An 18,468-nucleotide genomic window follows, 5' to 3' on the forward strand; every position below is an offset into this window, starting at 1 on the left:
TAAATGACAATCTCCTTCAACGCAGGGATCTTAAACAGATTACGTCGATAGAGAAGAAGGCAAAGTTAATTATTTCCAGTTTCGCAAGAAGAGGATCGATGTCACAGAGTGTCAGGGAACATCGGGGCAACATATTTTAACATATGAAATGTTATCACGACGATAAACCAGTCTGATAACCTTGGTACCACGCTTCGACATACGCGCGGTTTAATGCAGAACAACTCTCAAAACCGATATATCAATCGGATGATTTCTATGTAATTAATTGATGAATATTTCTAATATGCTTCGATTGGGCTTTTCAAGTATGTCAGTGAAGCATACTACAAACCCAGCTTGTCTGCCATATTGACGAACGTGATATTTTGACCAGTGCGCTCAAAACTGTATTAATTTTTTCCATTAATTCATTAATTTTACTTTGAGAGTAACGCAGATGTTGTCATAAGTATAAAACAAAATATCATCTTCTTCATTGTATACATGACTAGTCAAGACTTTTCCTTTCAACTTCGTCACTTAATTTCTAAAGATTAAAGTTAAAATCGGGCGTATTCTAAAGAGTCCTTATTGAGTTAAATATATATAAATATATATAAACACAGTATTTTGAAAATTACCGTATATTACAAAGGGATTTAAACCATCGTCTCTTTGCGTATCCAAACTAGCACATGTTTGGAAGACGAACTCACGGTCAATGGACGCATGGGAAGAGATGGCGAGCACTTTCAATGTCTCGTGTCAACCAGCGTTCCCACGATTTTTGTCTCTGTCTCCTGATGTGTGAATGACGTCTTCTTGATGAATCAAGTGTAAAATATTTTAATTTATTCTAACATTTACGTCACGAAACGCGAGTATTTAAAAGATGTTGTTAAATATTGCAGTATGCTTCTGTGTAACACAAATTCACGCTTATTTTTACAAATTAACGTCAATATCGATTTCAAAATACGTGTATAAGTAATTCGTGTTTTTGTGGACAGTTATCTTCACACACAGAACCCATTTGGGGAATCCAAACCGGATTTTCGGCGTGACGAGTAAGTGAGTGAGTTTAGTTTTACGCCGGTCTGTTAATAATCGAATCTGGACCAGACAATCCAGTGACCAACAGCATGAGCATCGATCTGCGCAATTGGGAAATCAGCGAGCCTGTCCACCCGATCCCGTTAGTCGCCTCTTTCGGCAAGCATAGTTGCCTTTTATGGCAAGCATCGGTTGCCGAAGGCCTATTCTACCCTGGGACCTTCACGGGTCACGGTAGCTAGGTACTTAGAATCGAACTCGGGTCTTCGGCGTGACGAACGAACGAAGGCTTTAACCACTAGCCTAACCCCATCGTTCCTGTTGATGAGTTGTATAAAACACTGGTATCCGATCTTTGTGAGATTAGATTTAGACCGCTTTCAACAATATCCCAGCAATATCACGGCGGGGCATCAGATATGGGCTTCACGCATTGTACCCATGTAAAGAATCGAAACCAGATCTCAGACGTGACGAGCGAGGACTTTAGCCACATGGCCACCCAACCTTCCCTCAGTATATTGGATACATTGACAACTCAGGTATTTAGAATTGGGTGCTAATCAGACAATCTTCCACTCAGATTTCATCAGTCTATTCCAGACTTACAGTGATAATGTGACGATTTTTTTCCGATTCAGTCAACACTTCAATCGATGAGTGTGTCCATCTCACAATGACAACTGCACCCTCGCACACAAATATAAGACGGTGCCATAATTACGATATAGTTTTCACATTTCCTTTTTTAGTGTGCGAGGAGGATGTTTCTGTTCGATAATGGTCATTAGGTGTGGTACGCGGCACGTAACTGCCAATACAAGAGCTGAAACCCATCTTTCACAAGCGGATATCTGTTTCTGAACCATAAGTGGGTACCGCTGCAGGATATGTTGTAATGTGTTGTAACACGTTGTAATATGTTGTAACAAGTTGTAATATGCTAGCATTACGTCCGATGGCTGACACGCGTATTTTCCATGGCTGCAGCATAACTTTCTAATTATATATCTCTGTTCTGATGTTTCAATCAAGCATATGTTACGTTCAAATAATTTCCTGAGATAGTGAATGTGGTATTCAGATATATTCGTCTCTCACGTCTCTCAGATACATGTCATACAGTCAACGTTCTGACATATTCCTCTGATGCTTTGTACGTCAATAAAATACCTCTCCTGCAAAGTTTTATTTCAGACACGTTAGTTTCCCACAGAGTGTTATTGTTAACGCTTTAATTTATTGCATAGTGTTATTTCACACACCTTAGTGTCCTCCTGAGTGTTATTTCAGACACATGAGTTTCCTGCATTGTGTTATTTCAAACACATTAGTTTAGAGCAAAGTGCTACACCAAACACTTTGGCCTTCCGCAGAGTGCTATTTCAGACACGTTAATTTCTTGCACTGTGTTATTCCGACGCGATAGTTTTGTTGCCTAGTGTTATTTCAGACACACTAGTTTTCTGCAGAGTGTTATTTCAGACACATTAGCTTCTTGCAGAGCGTTATTTCAGACACACAAGTTTCCTTCAGAGTGTTATTTCAGACACATGAGTTTCCTGCATTGTGTTATTTCAAACACATTAGTTTAGAGCAAAGTGCTACACCAAACACTTTGGCCTTCCGCAGAGTGCTATTTCAGACACGTTAATTTCTTGCACTGTGTTATTCCGACGCGATAGTTTTGTTGCCTAGTGTTATTTCAGACACACTAGTTTTCTGCAGAGTGTTATTTCAGACACATTAGCTTCTTGCAGAGCGTTATTTCAGACACACAAGTTTCCTTCAGAGTGTTATTTCAGACACATGAGTTTCCTGCATTGTGTTATTTCAAACACATTAGTTTAGAGCAAAGTGCTACACCAAACACTTTGGCCTTCCGCAGAGTGCTATTTCAGACACGTTAATTTCTTCCACTATGGTATTTGCTGCATAGTGTTATTTCAGACACATTAGTCTTCTGCCTTGTGTTATTTCAGACATGATTCAGCATGTATCGTCCATGCAATGCAGATGCCTTTTTTCCACGGAATAGAATCTCATGTGTATTGGCTTGGAGGTCAAGGACTAAGACGAGATATATGATCGTGGGGTCCAATCCTAGCCCTCATTTTGAGATTTGAAAGAACCATATCAGTACTTATCGAAGCTGGACATTTACCACCACCGTCAGATCTATCACGCTCTTACAAACATGAAATATAGACACTATAACTTAGACCAATTCGTTATCCGAAACCCCAGCACAGGCATTTACTCTCCACCATTCATTCACCTCCGTCCCACCCTGCCCCAAATAAACCTTGCCCTTCACCTACCATCGTCTATCCAAATACACAGGCTCTTCGCGTGCCATCCTCCATCCAATGTACATGCCCTTTATGTGCCATCCTCCATCCAATGTTCATGCCCTCCATTTGCCATCCTCAATCCAATGTTCATGCCCTCCATGTGCCATCCTCCATCCAGTGTTCATGCCCTCCGTGTGCCATCCTCCACCCAGTGTTCATGCCCTCCACGTGCCACCCTCCATCCAATGTACATGCCCTCCATGTGCCATCCTCCATCCAATGTTCATGCCCTCCATGTGCCATCCTCCATCCAATGTACATGCCCTTTATGTGCCATCCTCCATCCAATGTCCATGCCCTCCATGTGCCACCCTCCACCCAATGTACATGCCCTCCATGTGCCATCCTCCATCCAATGTTCATGCCCTCCATGTGCCATCCTCCATCCAATGTACATGCCCTTCGTGCACCATTCTCCATTCATTGTACATGCTCTTCATGTACCATCCTTCATCCAGTGTACATCCTCCATCCAATGTACATGCCCTCCATGTACCATCTTCCATCCAATGTACATGCCCTCCATGTACCATCCTCCATCCAATGTACACGCCCTCCATGTACCATCCTCCATCCAATGCACATGGCCTTCATGTACCATCCTCCATCCAATGTACATGCCCTTCATGTACCATCCTCCATCCCTTCATGTACATGCCCTCCATGTACCATCCTCCATCCCTTCATGTACATGCTCTCCATGTACCATCCTCCATCCAGTGTTCATGCCCTTCATGTACCATCCTCCATCCAATGTACATGCCCTTCGTGCACCAACCTCCAGGCAATACAAAAGCCCTTCATGTACCATCCTCTATCCAATACACATGCCCTTCACGAACCACTCTCTAGGCAATGTACATGCCCTTCGTGTATTTAAAACACTAACCAATGCACATGATGTTCACGTACCACCCTAAATCCAATACACATGATGTTCACGTACCATCCTCCATCCAAGCCACATGACCTTCAAGTTCCATTCTCCATCAGTGCACCCGTCACGTGCCACCCTCCAACCAATGTACCAAACATGCAAGTACCATCCTCCTTCCAATGCACATGACCTTCACGTACCGACCTCCATCCAAACCACCAAACCGTCACGTACCATTCTCCATCCACTGACTTTAACATTCCATGACCATCCTCGATCCAATGCACATGTCTTTCATGTACCACTCTCATCGAATGCATTATGAAATTAACATGTCATCCACCATCTAAACAACATATTCATCCATCCATATCCTAGCACACACTTTTGCTCATCCCTTAAGCACGTCCGTTCTCTTCCTTTTTCAGCTGTCAATGCCAGTCATGGTATCAATTGTGTGTAAGGAGCTCCAAGGGTAATCTGTCAGTAATTGCTATTGATATGTGTTTGATCAGAAATAATCACAGATTGGCAAGAACTAGATAAAGCGCTCAGCGACAATTTGGATAAGTGGGATTTGTCTCGTGTCTAACATGAGTAAATCACCCTGTTGTTCGTCACGGAAATCTGATCGTGAATGAACTGCCAGGGGACTATTGATGAACATATCCAAGGTAGAACAATATGAAATGTAAAACACTACATCAACCAAGATTGGGCGTCATTTCATGAGCCATCAGAATGAAGTACCTGTGCAGAATGTTCACAGAATCTTGTTCCTCGTATACTCTTTGTTAATGTATGAATTGTGCATATTACCCATAACGAAAATGAAAATTGGTGAGGTAATACAAGACACTATTATGGATGACAACTTCTTCAATTCTTTTAACACGACGTTTCAAGGCTAATTCTTGCCCCTTCGTCAGGTGGATAATGAACATAGGTAACATAGCAAAATATATACAGGTATACATGAAGCCAGAGAGGTAAGATGTATATACAAGCACATAAATGTAATTAGGTATGTACAATCACAGGAGAGATGAAAGGAGGAAAGTTTTAACAGTACATAGTTGTTTACACAGCTGATAGATTGAGAGTCTATGAGTCCTTGTTGACACACCAGGCAGAGGGTAGGTACACGCCTTGATCTCTATTGATCTGAGGTTCTAATCTTCTGATGTTGATTGCTTCCCAAAGCTTCCTTCTCCGCCAATCACTGATGTTGGAAGCCAGGATCTCGGTGTTTTTCCAGTTGATGGAGTGGTTTGGATAGTTGACGATGTGTTCAGAGAGGGCCGATTTCAGATCTAATTTTCTTACTGAAGTTTGGTGCTCTTTGAGTCTTATGTTGACTCTGAACACATCATCAACTATCCAAACCACTACAAACCACTCCATGGATAGTTGATGGAGTGGTTTGTAGTGGTTTGGATAGTTGATGATGTGTTCAGAGTCAACATAAGACTCAAAGAGCACCAAACTTCAGTAAGAAAATTAGATCTGAAATCGGCCCTCTCTGAACACATCGTCAACTATCCAAACCACTCCATCAACTGGAAAAACACCGAGATCCTACCTTCCAACATCAGTGATTGGCGGAGAAGGAAGCTTTGGGAAGCAATCAAAATCAGAAGATTAGAACCTCAGATCAATAGAGATCAAGGCGTGTACCTACCCTCTGCCTGGTATGTCAACAAGGACTCATAGACTCTCAATCTATCAGCTGTGTAAACAACTATGTACTGTTAAAACTTTCCTCCTTTCATCTCTCCTGTGATTGTACATACCTAATTACATTTATGTGCTTGTATATACATCTTACCTCTCTGGCTTCATGTATACCTGTATATATTTTGCTATGTTACCTATGTTCATTATCCACCTGACGAAGGGGCAAGAATTAGCCTTGAAACGTCGTGTTAAAAGAATTAAAGAAGTTGTCATCCATAATAGTGTCTTGTATCATAACGAAAATGTTCCCATGTTTACACCTATGATGCTTCCGCAGTGGTGATGCCTCAAAATATATTACGTAATCGTGAGTGAGTGAGGGAGTTTAGTTTTACGCCGCACTCAGCAATCTTCCAGCTGTATGACGGTGGTCTGTAAATAATCGAGTCTGGACCAGACAATTCAGTGATCAGCAACATGAGCATCGATCTGCGCAATTGGGAACCGATGGCATGTGTCGACCTGACTTACGACAAGCATAGTCGCCTTTTACAGCCAGCATGGGTTGCTGAAGGCCTATTCTACCCCGGACCTTCGCAATCGTAAGCGTGCACGTTAATAATAAGCATCTCAATGAAAATACGAATTAAGAGCACGCCCCTGAGGCGACTGATCAATGCTCATGATGTCACTCACTTTAGTGTCTGAATCCGAGTAATTCAGATTTAGGATTATATGTTTGCCAACACAACAATCGTGATTGTTTACTTCATAAGTGCATACGTGATTGAAGCGCTTTTCAAGGCATTCTTCCACATGTATAATTAATATCACTCAGCTAATATTCAAACGAAAAACCCTTTCCATATTCATAGCAAATGTCTGCGGAAATCAAACCCAATTGCACGATTTTATCTAATTATCAAAAATATGTTATAAGTGAGTGAGTTTAGTTTTACGCCGGAATCAGCAATATACCAGCAATATGGTGTCGGTCTACAAAGCAAATAATCGACCCTGGGCCAGACTACCCAGTGATCAACAGCATGAGTATTTAACTGCGCAAGTCAGCGAGTTTTACCACCCGATCTCGTTAGTCGCCTCTTACGTCAAGCATAGTCGCCTTTTATGACAAGCATGGGTTGCTGAAGGCCTATTCTACCACTGACCTGTGCGGATCAAAACTATGATATGAATCACTATCAAATAGTCATAATAAATAGTATGGTCGTACAGGTCACACATACATGCAGGGGCAAGTCAAATGTTCACCTCAAGTGTAGATACAACACACAATAGAACAGCTTGATATACAAGATAAGCTTTACATTACCTAAACTCACTCACCCACACCAACTGCAGTGTGTGATTTTCTAACAAAAACAAAACATGTAAAACTACTTCAGTGTGTTTGTTGATTTTATGAGTAATTTAAATCTTATACAAGGTTTTATTTCTTTATCAACGGTATGTCGATACCCATCGCTTAATGTATTAAGTTCAGCTCAATGTCACATAACGAATTCTCCTTATCATTTGTAAATTTGATCTTGAAAAAATAACTGATTACGTTTGAATATATTACTGATTACGTTTGAATCTTTTTCCCAAATTTCACTCGACCTGTAAATCATTTCGAAATCATCCTAAATAGCCGTCTGAATACAAAAGGTCAAGAATACTCCAATCAAACGGAATATTCCACACACATCGAATGTGCGTGGATTAATGTTTAATATATGGTCGTGTGATAGCTTCTGACGCTAAATGCACGACCGCTTTTATTGCGATTACGAAGATTGTTTTGGTGATATGAAATATCTCCTACGATCATGAATGAAGATTATTTAACACTAAACTACTTTTCAGCCTTCTTTTCTAACATCCATGGCAATAAAGAAGCCATTCCGAGCACTCTGATTTCATTGCCAAACTGGCGTCTGCATAACCAATTGGTGGCATTACTCTTCTCAGCACCACCCCTGTCATTCTAGCGTTGTAAAATTTGCCTAGCATGCGTGAGGTCACGCGCAATGACGTAACTAGGGCAATGAAGCTCCTACGCGCCTGGATTTTAATGCAATTAAATAAGAAAAGGACATAAATATTTCAGCTTTGAAAGAAAATGTAACAATTCTGTTCAGCGTTAGGTTTTAATTGCCCCGTTTAACAGTTTCGTCTAAATTACGGTTATATTGGCATCGTTTCTGGATATTTCTGAGTTTATTTTGCCTCCACAGATATTTAGTCCGTAAACCGTGTTTAACACGCTGCGCATGTATCGCTGTCTAAAGCCAACAGATAAAGATTAAAGCGTGGAGACTCAACTATGACATATTCTGTCTTTGAAAGTTCTCTGAAAAACATTAGAAAACTCAAAATCAGCTATAAACACACCACATCATAAACTTCGTACAGCATGTTGATTTAGTTAAACATCATTTCACAGTAAAGGTATACGGAACTGAATGTGTTACAAATGAATGTAACACAGCGTCATCCCTTCAGTTCTACGATCATAGGGACTTTCTTGGGATTCCTGGAGACAATAAGTACATGCTTGTCATTGAAGCTAAACAAAACTGTTCATCGGGCCGTCTTCGCGTGACTTAATACCCAGGACCATTCGTTGTTCTGTGGGCTGACCAAACTGTTGATCAGTCTGTCGTCACTTGACTGAAAACATGCCGTTGTAACCTGATAGCGGCTATTCCTGCCAGTCAGTACTACACGGTCATGGTCAAGTCATTCCCCTCTTAATCAGACACGTGTGACCTTGATCAGACTGTTTGTATTATCTGCTTTTCTGCTTACGCGAAAGCGCATATACATGCATGTATCTGATAAACATTGAAGGTGTCAGTCCTCCGACAGTGATGAATGGAAATGTGTACCCTATCCTGATGCCGCGGTTCACAGTTGTCAGGGTTAGTGATGACATTATGTAGTAATGATCACTGCAACAACCCGAAAACTAAGAACTATAGTTCGCTCAGCGTCAGTTTGCTTTTTCAGTAGTTCGGGGCTTTATAAGCTTTATTACACTATACATGGTGGCAGAGCGAACTGTATTGTTTTTCTTGGATGCCAGGTTTAATACTTTCCAAGAATAATTTCGACTAATCTACAGCGGAAAACAAACGATGGTGTCGGCGACCTAAATTAAGAATCTTCACACAGGGCTAACTGACGCTAGCTGACACCAACACATTGTGACGTAATGCAAAGGGGACACATTATTGTCTGATAAAGTACTGTCGGCGCCTTTGATCTTTCACCGAAGCATCCCAGAACATGCTTTTATCACTCAGACCTTGAAAATATCACTTTTTATTATTTTTACAATGTTATTACAAATTGTGTAATTACATCTCGTGATAAAGTACGTATGACGTCAAAGTGGTTTACAGCTATGACGTCACAATGTTAATACCTCTATCACAATATTACTAGACCTTGCTTGACTAGCGGAAAGCTGAGTGTCATCACACTCGTTGGATTTTTAAGAAAGACTTTGCTCGATATTATTCTGCTTTGGGTGAGTAGTAAATAAAATTCTAAACTATGTCCCGTGTTATCAAACTATTCACTCGTTTCAAAAATATGGTATTACACACGACATCGTGTAGTACTGTAGTATTGTACAGTATCAGGTACTCGACAAAAAATAGCCTTGTATAACGAAATGTTCGGTGTGCTTGGTCCAAATTCCTTGGTTTAAAAACAAACAAAACTGATTTGATGTCCTGAACCATGGACACAAAAGAAGTGGATGGGAGACGAACGTGGTTGTTATTGAGATAAGCTTTCATCACTTACGCTTCTCATACCTTCAGGTATTGCTGGTTCACTTGACAGAATTCATAAACGCAAAACAGTACAGTTTCTTCGTAGCAGAATTTCCTCATGATGAAAATTCTGTTTGTGTCAAACGCTGTTTCATAATATAAAACCACAACTAGCATCTTACATCTTACTCAAGTTGTTTTGAAGATATCCTGCAAGGAGGCTCATGACATCATTAAGGACACAAGGAAAAGTATTATATTTTGTTTTACCAGTATAATGAACAACATGACTTATTCTGTTTGACATTTGATATTTAGTCACTTTAACTTACCTATCGTATTGCACACAAAGTTTCACAAGGGAATTTGAAGCCTAGATATGAGAACTTCATTAGTCACTGACAATGACCAATTTTGGACAATAGACAAGCATTGGCAACAAGGACAACGACGTTGATTACCATCGCAGCGGGTTGAAAAAACCTGGTAACCTTCCTTAAGGTAAATGTGTACTCTACCTCAAAATCATCTACAATGACTTCAGTGCCAGCAAGCGCCTTTGTTGCTAGTATTAGCCCACCGCACATGTGTACCATTGATCAGTATCACTGACATTGGTCTTTCCCCGAACACAATGCGTCATCTATGAATCCCGTTTTATGTAAACACGTTGCAAATCATGTACATTTCTTTGTGCATCTACTCTAATGACGGTGCAAAAAGGTTGGGTTTTTTTCAACAGTAACCATTACCTAGAGCTATTTTTGGAGTAAATTAGAGGTAATACCCTTTCGTCATAGAACCAATATCAACGGGGGAATAGAGGTGGAATAAAGCCTATAAATCGCTTGTTCTAATGGTCCACATTATACTGGAAAGTTGCTCTTTATTCCTGCATGAACCAATGTAAATCTTGACGATAAAGTAAATATGTCCTATTTCATTTCGGTCAAATAAATTAAATCGATGCCTCTCGGATGCAATTATCATTTTGCATTGAACAGTTCCTGAAAGTTGTGTCCTGTCTTGCCAGACATTGGAATCCATATTGCCTATGATTTCATTTATCGATTCTGTTATAGCATTACTAAATCCAATAGATTACTTAGTTCTATTATTTAATTATCTTTCAGCTTGTCTGTTTCACCATTTCTGGTAGTAACAAAGGTGTTTGGTACTAGCCTTTAACTTCCTGTGTCGCACCCGGTGTCATATTGTTGGATTACATAAACATGTATTGTATTAAATGAGCACCACAAGAAGTCTGTTAAACAGGTTGCAATTTTCATCTGGTTATTGATCTAAGGTCGTGACAGGCACACAAGTGGTCTAATGTATCTACAGATGACTTCGAAGGTCTAATGGAATAAAACTTTAACTGATATGGTATCTTTAACGCGAGAGAGGTTATAAAAGAAATATCTGGTCCAGTTTTTACGATAATACTTGCGATAGAAGAGATCATTTTAACGTTCATGACAAATTATATTGCTTAATCATTTTATGTGGTACACACTCCTCTGAAATTTTTGTAAACAGTTGAAACAGTAATCATCTGTGTATATATCAATGGTCGTAATTTCAATGTGTAAGTCATGTATAATCTGTTTTAAGGGCTTTACGTGAAATATTGATTCAGCTTGCTGGTGCATGAAAATCCATATCGGTGTAGGCTGATCGCATTAAATGAATCGTTTTAACTCAATCAGAAAACGTGTTCGCTGAATTGTTTACCTCACAGGGCTCTACTATGTGGTTACAACTTGTAATTTCCTGAGTGTTTTTATAGGAAACTGCTTCATTTGAAGCAAACCTTCCTTTTCTTGACCACATCAGACTTCGCTGATCGTGGATACGGTATTTCATCTGTCAGTACCATTTTCATCTACAAACATCACAGGACTTTTTCAACGTCCGTCATTTTCGGCTTGGTGCACCGGTGAACTAATGGTTGATATACAGCTCGAGAACTGTTCAAAACAGAGAAATACGTACCTAGTCTAATTCCCCAGAAACTGACTTTGCATATTGTATCCAAATGGGCAATCAAACCCATGCCTCGGCGTGTTGAGCAAACACGTTAACCTAGGCTAAGCTTCCACACCTACGTCCTCCCCCGTCATCACGTAAACTGTTTTGTTCAGTGGTGACTGGTGTCAGTGATGTTCACCTCTTCCATGTAATACACACATCCTGGGGGGCACGCACGTGGGACATTTGAATCGAACGTTAACCTAAGCCAATAAACAGCAAGGTATACGGAAATATTACATGTGGAATTTATTCTGGACCCGTCTTCCTTTATGGACACAAACATCATGAATAAAGTCTCAGTGAACATATCAAGATATTGGTGTGCCTGTCACGGCCTTCGATCCATAACAACATGGGCATCGCGAACTGTTTAACAGGATTCAAATGACGCTAACTTGTGATTTATTAAAACGTAGTCCCTTCAGAATTTGATTAGATCTGGACAATGGGGGACTGTTATCCCACGCGTCTAACACAATGGCAACAACACACCATCTCTTGCCACCGACAATCTGACACCGGCTTGGCGTTAATGTCAGGAAGTCGAAGACCAGAACGCGACACCTTTGTTACCATTGACAATTTACCAGGAACAAATCAAACAAACAAGGCAGAATCACTGTAAAGTGAACGATAATTCTTGAAGCAATTAAGTAATCGAACGAAATTGGTGATGCTATATCGTGGTCAATATTTGAAATCGCTGACAACATGGATTGCCAAGTATGTACAAGATTGGCTGTTGCATTAGGAGTAGTTCACGAAACTATAACTATACGATTTCATGAAAGATTTACGATTTCATGAAAGATTTACGATTTCATGAAAGATTTACGACAGAAAGACGGGCACATGATTTATTAATTAATGGTTATTTGGAGTAGACGTTACATAGCATGTGGGTGTATCCACACTTTCCAAACAGAATGACAGACATCAGTTAAAAATACTAAAAATGCTTGGAAAATGCATTTTGGCTTCAATATCAATATGGCTAATTTGACACAAGATAAAAGTACTTATATGATGCATGTACTGCTCGGATGAAAAATGCACTTGAGGGGTGACGTCACAAGAGGAAATGTTAACGTTTTAACAATATTCGTAAGTATTCTGTATTTCAACGTTGACTGCGATTGGACGTTTCAGTATAAATACTCTTGTGTCAAACAAACTCCGGCGCTAAGACATCTTTACCCTGAACGCGATTTACCCAATGTCCTGTGAGGCGCAAGAAGCGTCATGAGAAAAGCAGCCTTCACTCGGCAAACTAAAGTTTGACGACACAGGATGATGAAATTTTAACAGTTGTCAAACATGAGCTTTCACACGTCAAATACAACTTTCTTTTGGGCACCATGTCTCTAGCGGTTCCGTCACTTGACAATTTCGTTGACTGCGAAAAGTGTAAAGTGTTGTCAAGCAAACTGTTGTTCAGAAACGATCGCAGTCAACGAAACTCACGTGGCCGCATAGATACATGGCGCTCACATGAGGCGAAACATTGATATCATGTGTTTGACGAGTGAAAGCGCGTGTTTGACAACTTTTAAAATTTCATCATGTGTTAATAAACCTTAGTATGCCGTGTGAAGGCCACTTTAAATGCTGATGGCTGTTTCACAAGGTGATGATAGTGCTAAGCCTAGTCACAAGTATGTCTTATTGTATAGGGGCGTGAACTAGGGTGAAGATGTAGGGTTGATCTAAATTAACGCTCATCAGATACTGCACCTGCCTTTATTTCACTGCTCCGTCTACCGCGCTTTCTCCTTTTAAATGCAAACCAATATAATAGCGATTTAAATCTATGATCATTTGTGGATCGGGACGATGAAAGACAATTTACCATTTCTTTAATATTGTCTTTCACGTGATGTGCACAAGTCCTTACCAAAATCTCTCTCTCTCTCTTAGCAATGCCTCGAGACCAATTAATAATTCTAATAGTGATAAATGATCACAGTTGTTATCATAGACACAGCAATCGAAACTGCTTAGTTTCAGAGTGAATTAATCCAACCGTTCACAAGTTACGTAGTGGAGTTTTTGTCATAGTTTTTAACTTTTCTTCACTCGGGTGATTAGAATCGTCAATATTCAACAGAAAATTCCAAACTGATTTAGGCAAGTATGCTTTATGTATCAAAATGCTCTTCCTCCTATGCTAAAGCGGGTCATTTTCTTGCAGAATTGCCACTACAAGATTACTGGCACCAGCAAATCACAAGGGAATGGATCTTACAGTGACATATATATATATATATGACAGAACAGAAATAAGAAATAGGTAATAATATTATATAATTTTTCTGCAGAATACGGACACGTTGGGAGACGGATGAGGAAAATGTATTATCTACACAACGATGTAGATCATTGTTTCGCAAGACGAATATTCCTATCGTCCTGCACATCTATGATGACTTGTATAAATCACTATCTCAAGTCAAAAACCTCACAAACAGTATAATGTATCAAGGATAAGTCATAAAATGTCACACAAACCTGACCCTCCTCTTCATGTTACCAGGAAGTATCTTTTTCAGGTTGTGCTTTCAAAGCTGGAAACATAGTGGCAAACAACAGACAGTCTTCGTCATTTCAGAAGTCTACAGTGTGTAATTGCACCCAAAGGAGAGTATTCCTTCCTGTCAAAAATAAAACAACACTCTGTGATTGGGCCAAAGCTGATTTCATTGCTTGATACATATTTTATCCAAGACGAGTTTGGGTGATACGTACACTCTATTTGGTTTCTCCAAGCTTCCATTAGTGATGCTGTGCTGGTCACTCTTCATAAATATGAACAAAATAATTAATAAATATGAACAGAAAAAAGTTTCTCCTTATCAACGCACTTAGCGCTGGTACTGAGTGCAGACAGTTTGATTGTAAAGGTGCAAAATAATTCGTTTTATTTTCCAAAACAGCCGACTGACACACCTTGATAATTCAGTTTTCTTTGTACAGTCGAATCGCTAAACACACTCATTAAAAACGGATAAGATCATACGATCAATATATATTTGTTTGATATCAGCTATGTTGTTACACGTGCGTGGTTTTGCGTGATAAGTGACAGTTTATGGCTTCAAATGACTCTGTCATGTTTTGACTATTAGCAAGCAGGCATAATTAGAACTTTGTTGCAAATAGGGGGTGGTGGAGTGTGAGTGAGTAAGTTTAGTTTTACGCCGCACTCAGCAATATTCCAACTATATGGTGGCGGTCTGTAAATAATCGAGTCTGGACCAGACAATCCAGTGATCAACAACATGAACATCAATCTGCGCAATTGGGAACCGATGACATGTGTCAACCAAGTCAACGAGCCTGACCACCCGATCCCGTTAGTCGCCTTTTACGACAAGCATAGTCGCCTTTTATGGCAAGCATGGGTTGCTGAAGGCCTATTCTACCCCGGGACCTTCACGAGTCGGTGGGGTAAATTGTAACACCAAAGACACAGGTTTGATTCCGTTCAAACGTACAATGTGTGAAGCCCATTTGTAGTGATCTCCGCTGTGATATTCTTGGAATATTGCTAAATGCTGCGTAAAAATCTGCTGCTACCCTGACCAGCGGGCAATTCTGTCTGTGATGTCTATGAGGCATTTAGCAACACTCATATAGATGTCTTGGATTTTTCATTTTTTCAATTAACTCTTATGGACACAACATATGTGGATGTCTTTCTACAGTAACAATAAACACGTGTGTATATCCTTAGACTGAATATATTTGTCAAACGCATGACAAAACAAGGAAAGAATCTTCAGGTAGGAATTTGACACAATTTCGTTTGCCTACTGAATCGATAACACAACTGTATAAGACATTCAATATTAATACACTATGAGATTTTATTTTCATAAATTGACCACTTACTACTCAAACCTTTTTCAACACTTTCGTTATAGTTTGAATCAGGCATTATGTAATCGCTTGTCAGACACCTAAGCGTCTAACTGAAACCAGGAGGAAATAGTTCTTACAGAATACGGAACAGAACTATATGGTGTGCTTTTGAAAAAGAGTGGTATAACAATCCAAGGAAGCTAACAAAATCGAATATCAGTGTTTCAAGATCAATGATTTGTCTTATCCTGCTCAACCAGCTGCAGATCACCAAGTGATCTGGTATGTTCTGTAGCTTTCATTCTCTAGAGCTTTCGAAAGGCAGTTGCAAAATCTCACTCCGTTTCTGTCTGCATTTGGTCATTTAACCCAGATGGAGAATATTCCTTCCTCTTGCGAAGAAAACAAATATTCTTGGTATAAGAAGCAAAGCAGATTTGATCTCCTGAAGCATGGACATAATAGAAGCGGAAGAGAAACAAACATGGATATTTTTTAGATTTTTAGATGTGCTTTCATCATTTGCGTCTTTCATTCCTTCAGTTATTGTTGGTTCACTTGGCAGAATTCATAAACGCGAAACATCAACGCTTCTACACATCAGAATTTCATCATGCTGAAAATTCTTTGACAATGTAAAACCAGAGGTAACATCTTACAGAAAACGAAATGAAACATCTTCATGTTGGTTTGAAGACTGTACTCTAAATAGGCTCATTTAAAATCTTCAGGACACAAGACAAAGTATTCTATTTTGTTTTGCCAACATAATGAAAACTGATCCTGTTTGACCTTTGCTATTTAGGCACTTTAACCCATCGTACTGCAAACAAGGTTTTACAAGAAAATTTGAAGCCTAGATATGAGTCGCTCATTAGTCACTTACAATGACCATTTATTGGACAATAGACAAATGTTGGCAACTGAGACAACAAGTCGATTACCATCGCAACGAGTTGAAAACAACCTGGTAACCTTCCTTATGGTAAATGTGTGCTTTACCTCATAATCGTATACAATGACTTCAGCGCTGCCAAGCACCTTTGTTACTATCATTAGGCCAATAATGCAACACGTCATCTGTCCATTCTGTTTTTATGTAAACACGGCACAAATCACATTTTTGTACACCTACTCTGATTTTAGCATAGATGTCTTACGGCAGTACAAAAGGTTGTTTCGCTTTTATTTTCAACAGTAACCATTACCCAGAGCTATTTTTGGAGTAAAGTAGGGGTAATACCTTTTCGTCATAGAACAAATATCAACGTGCAATAGAGGTCGAATAAAGCCTCTTTTGCGGCTTTATGGATCGGCTTTTCTAATGGTCCACATTATTCAAGAAAGTTGCTCTTTAATACTGCATGAGCCAGTGTAAGTCTTGATAATGAAGTGAATATGTCCTATTCCTTCAGGTCAAATAGATTTCAATAAATCGTTTATTTATCATTTTGTTTTGAATAGTTTCTGAATGTTTTGTCCTGTCTTGCCAGACATTGCAATCTATGTTGCCTACGACTTCATTTATCGATTCCGCTATAGCATTACCAAATCCAGTAGATTACGTTGTTGTATGATTACCGTTCAGCTTGCCTGTTTCACTATTTCTGTTTTTTTTTTCCTATTAGAAACAAAGGTGTCGAGTTCTCGTCTTAGACTTTTGGACATGAAGCCGCACCCGCTGTCAGATTGTTGCTTACATAAACATGGTATATTACAGTAGTTGTCGCGGACGGAGGTACACCATTCCCCGAGTGCGGACCTGATCAGACTTTGAAGATAAGGCGTTTTAGTAAGTGAGCGTCAAGTGAAGTCTGTTCAGCAGGTCGCAATGTTCATCTGGTTATGGATCGAAGGTCATGACAGGCAAACCTGACATTTCTACACATGACTTGTTAGCATTGAAGCTCTAATGGAATGAAACTTTAATTGGTTTTGCTGGTCCAGTTTTTACGGTATTCCTTGCCAGTAATGGGGACAAATTGCATTGTCTGAGTAGAGTATGTGATATAAACTCTTCTGAAACGTTTGTACAACCGGTATCCGTCAGTACACAATGATAAACGTATGTACAATTATCTATATCGTTATTTAAGGGAAGAGATGGAAGAGACAATACCAAAAGGTGAATAATAATATAATCCGCGAATACAACGATGATCTTAATTTTGATGTGTAGTTATATATAATCTGCTTTGAAGGGTGTTTACGTGAACTATTGATTCAGTTTGATGATGCATGGAAATTTAAATTGTTGCAGGCTGATCATATCAATAAAATGGTTTTAAATCAATCAGAAAAATCTTTTAATGAACTGTTTACCTCACTGAGCTCTTCTTTGTGGTTACAAGTTGTAATTTAAAAGAAAAGATAACGATGATCTGTCAATACCATAGCTATTTTCCTCTATAAGTACCAGGGGAAGTGTTTCAATGGCCATCAATTCCGCCTCCATGCGACAGTAAACTAAATGTTAATATATAACTGGAATACATCACTCTCTTACAAGCAACGGTGTTTTGCAACCTATTTTCTACTTTTTCGAGTTAGTGAGAGAATAAGGTCTTGCACTACTGTTAGCACCAACCTTAACATTCCGGGGGACATCAGAAATGGACTTCGTATATTGTGCCCACGTGGGCAATCGAACCTAGACGTTGGCGTGACGAGCGAACGCTTTCGACACTAGGTTAAGCTACCACATCTACGTCCTCCGCCGCCTTCATATCAAATGGTTTGTTCAAGGGTTGACTGGCGTCACTGAAGTTCATCTCTACCATGTAATACATACACTCTGGAATGGCACGCACGTGGGACATTTGAAACGGACGCTAACCCGAGC

This window comes from Haliotis asinina, chromosome 9 (genome assembly GCF_037392515.1).
Source record: "Haliotis asinina isolate JCU_RB_2024 chromosome 9, JCU_Hal_asi_v2, whole genome shotgun sequence".
Classification (NCBI taxonomy): Eukaryota; Metazoa; Mollusca; class Gastropoda; order Lepetellida; family Haliotidae; genus Haliotis; species Haliotis asinina.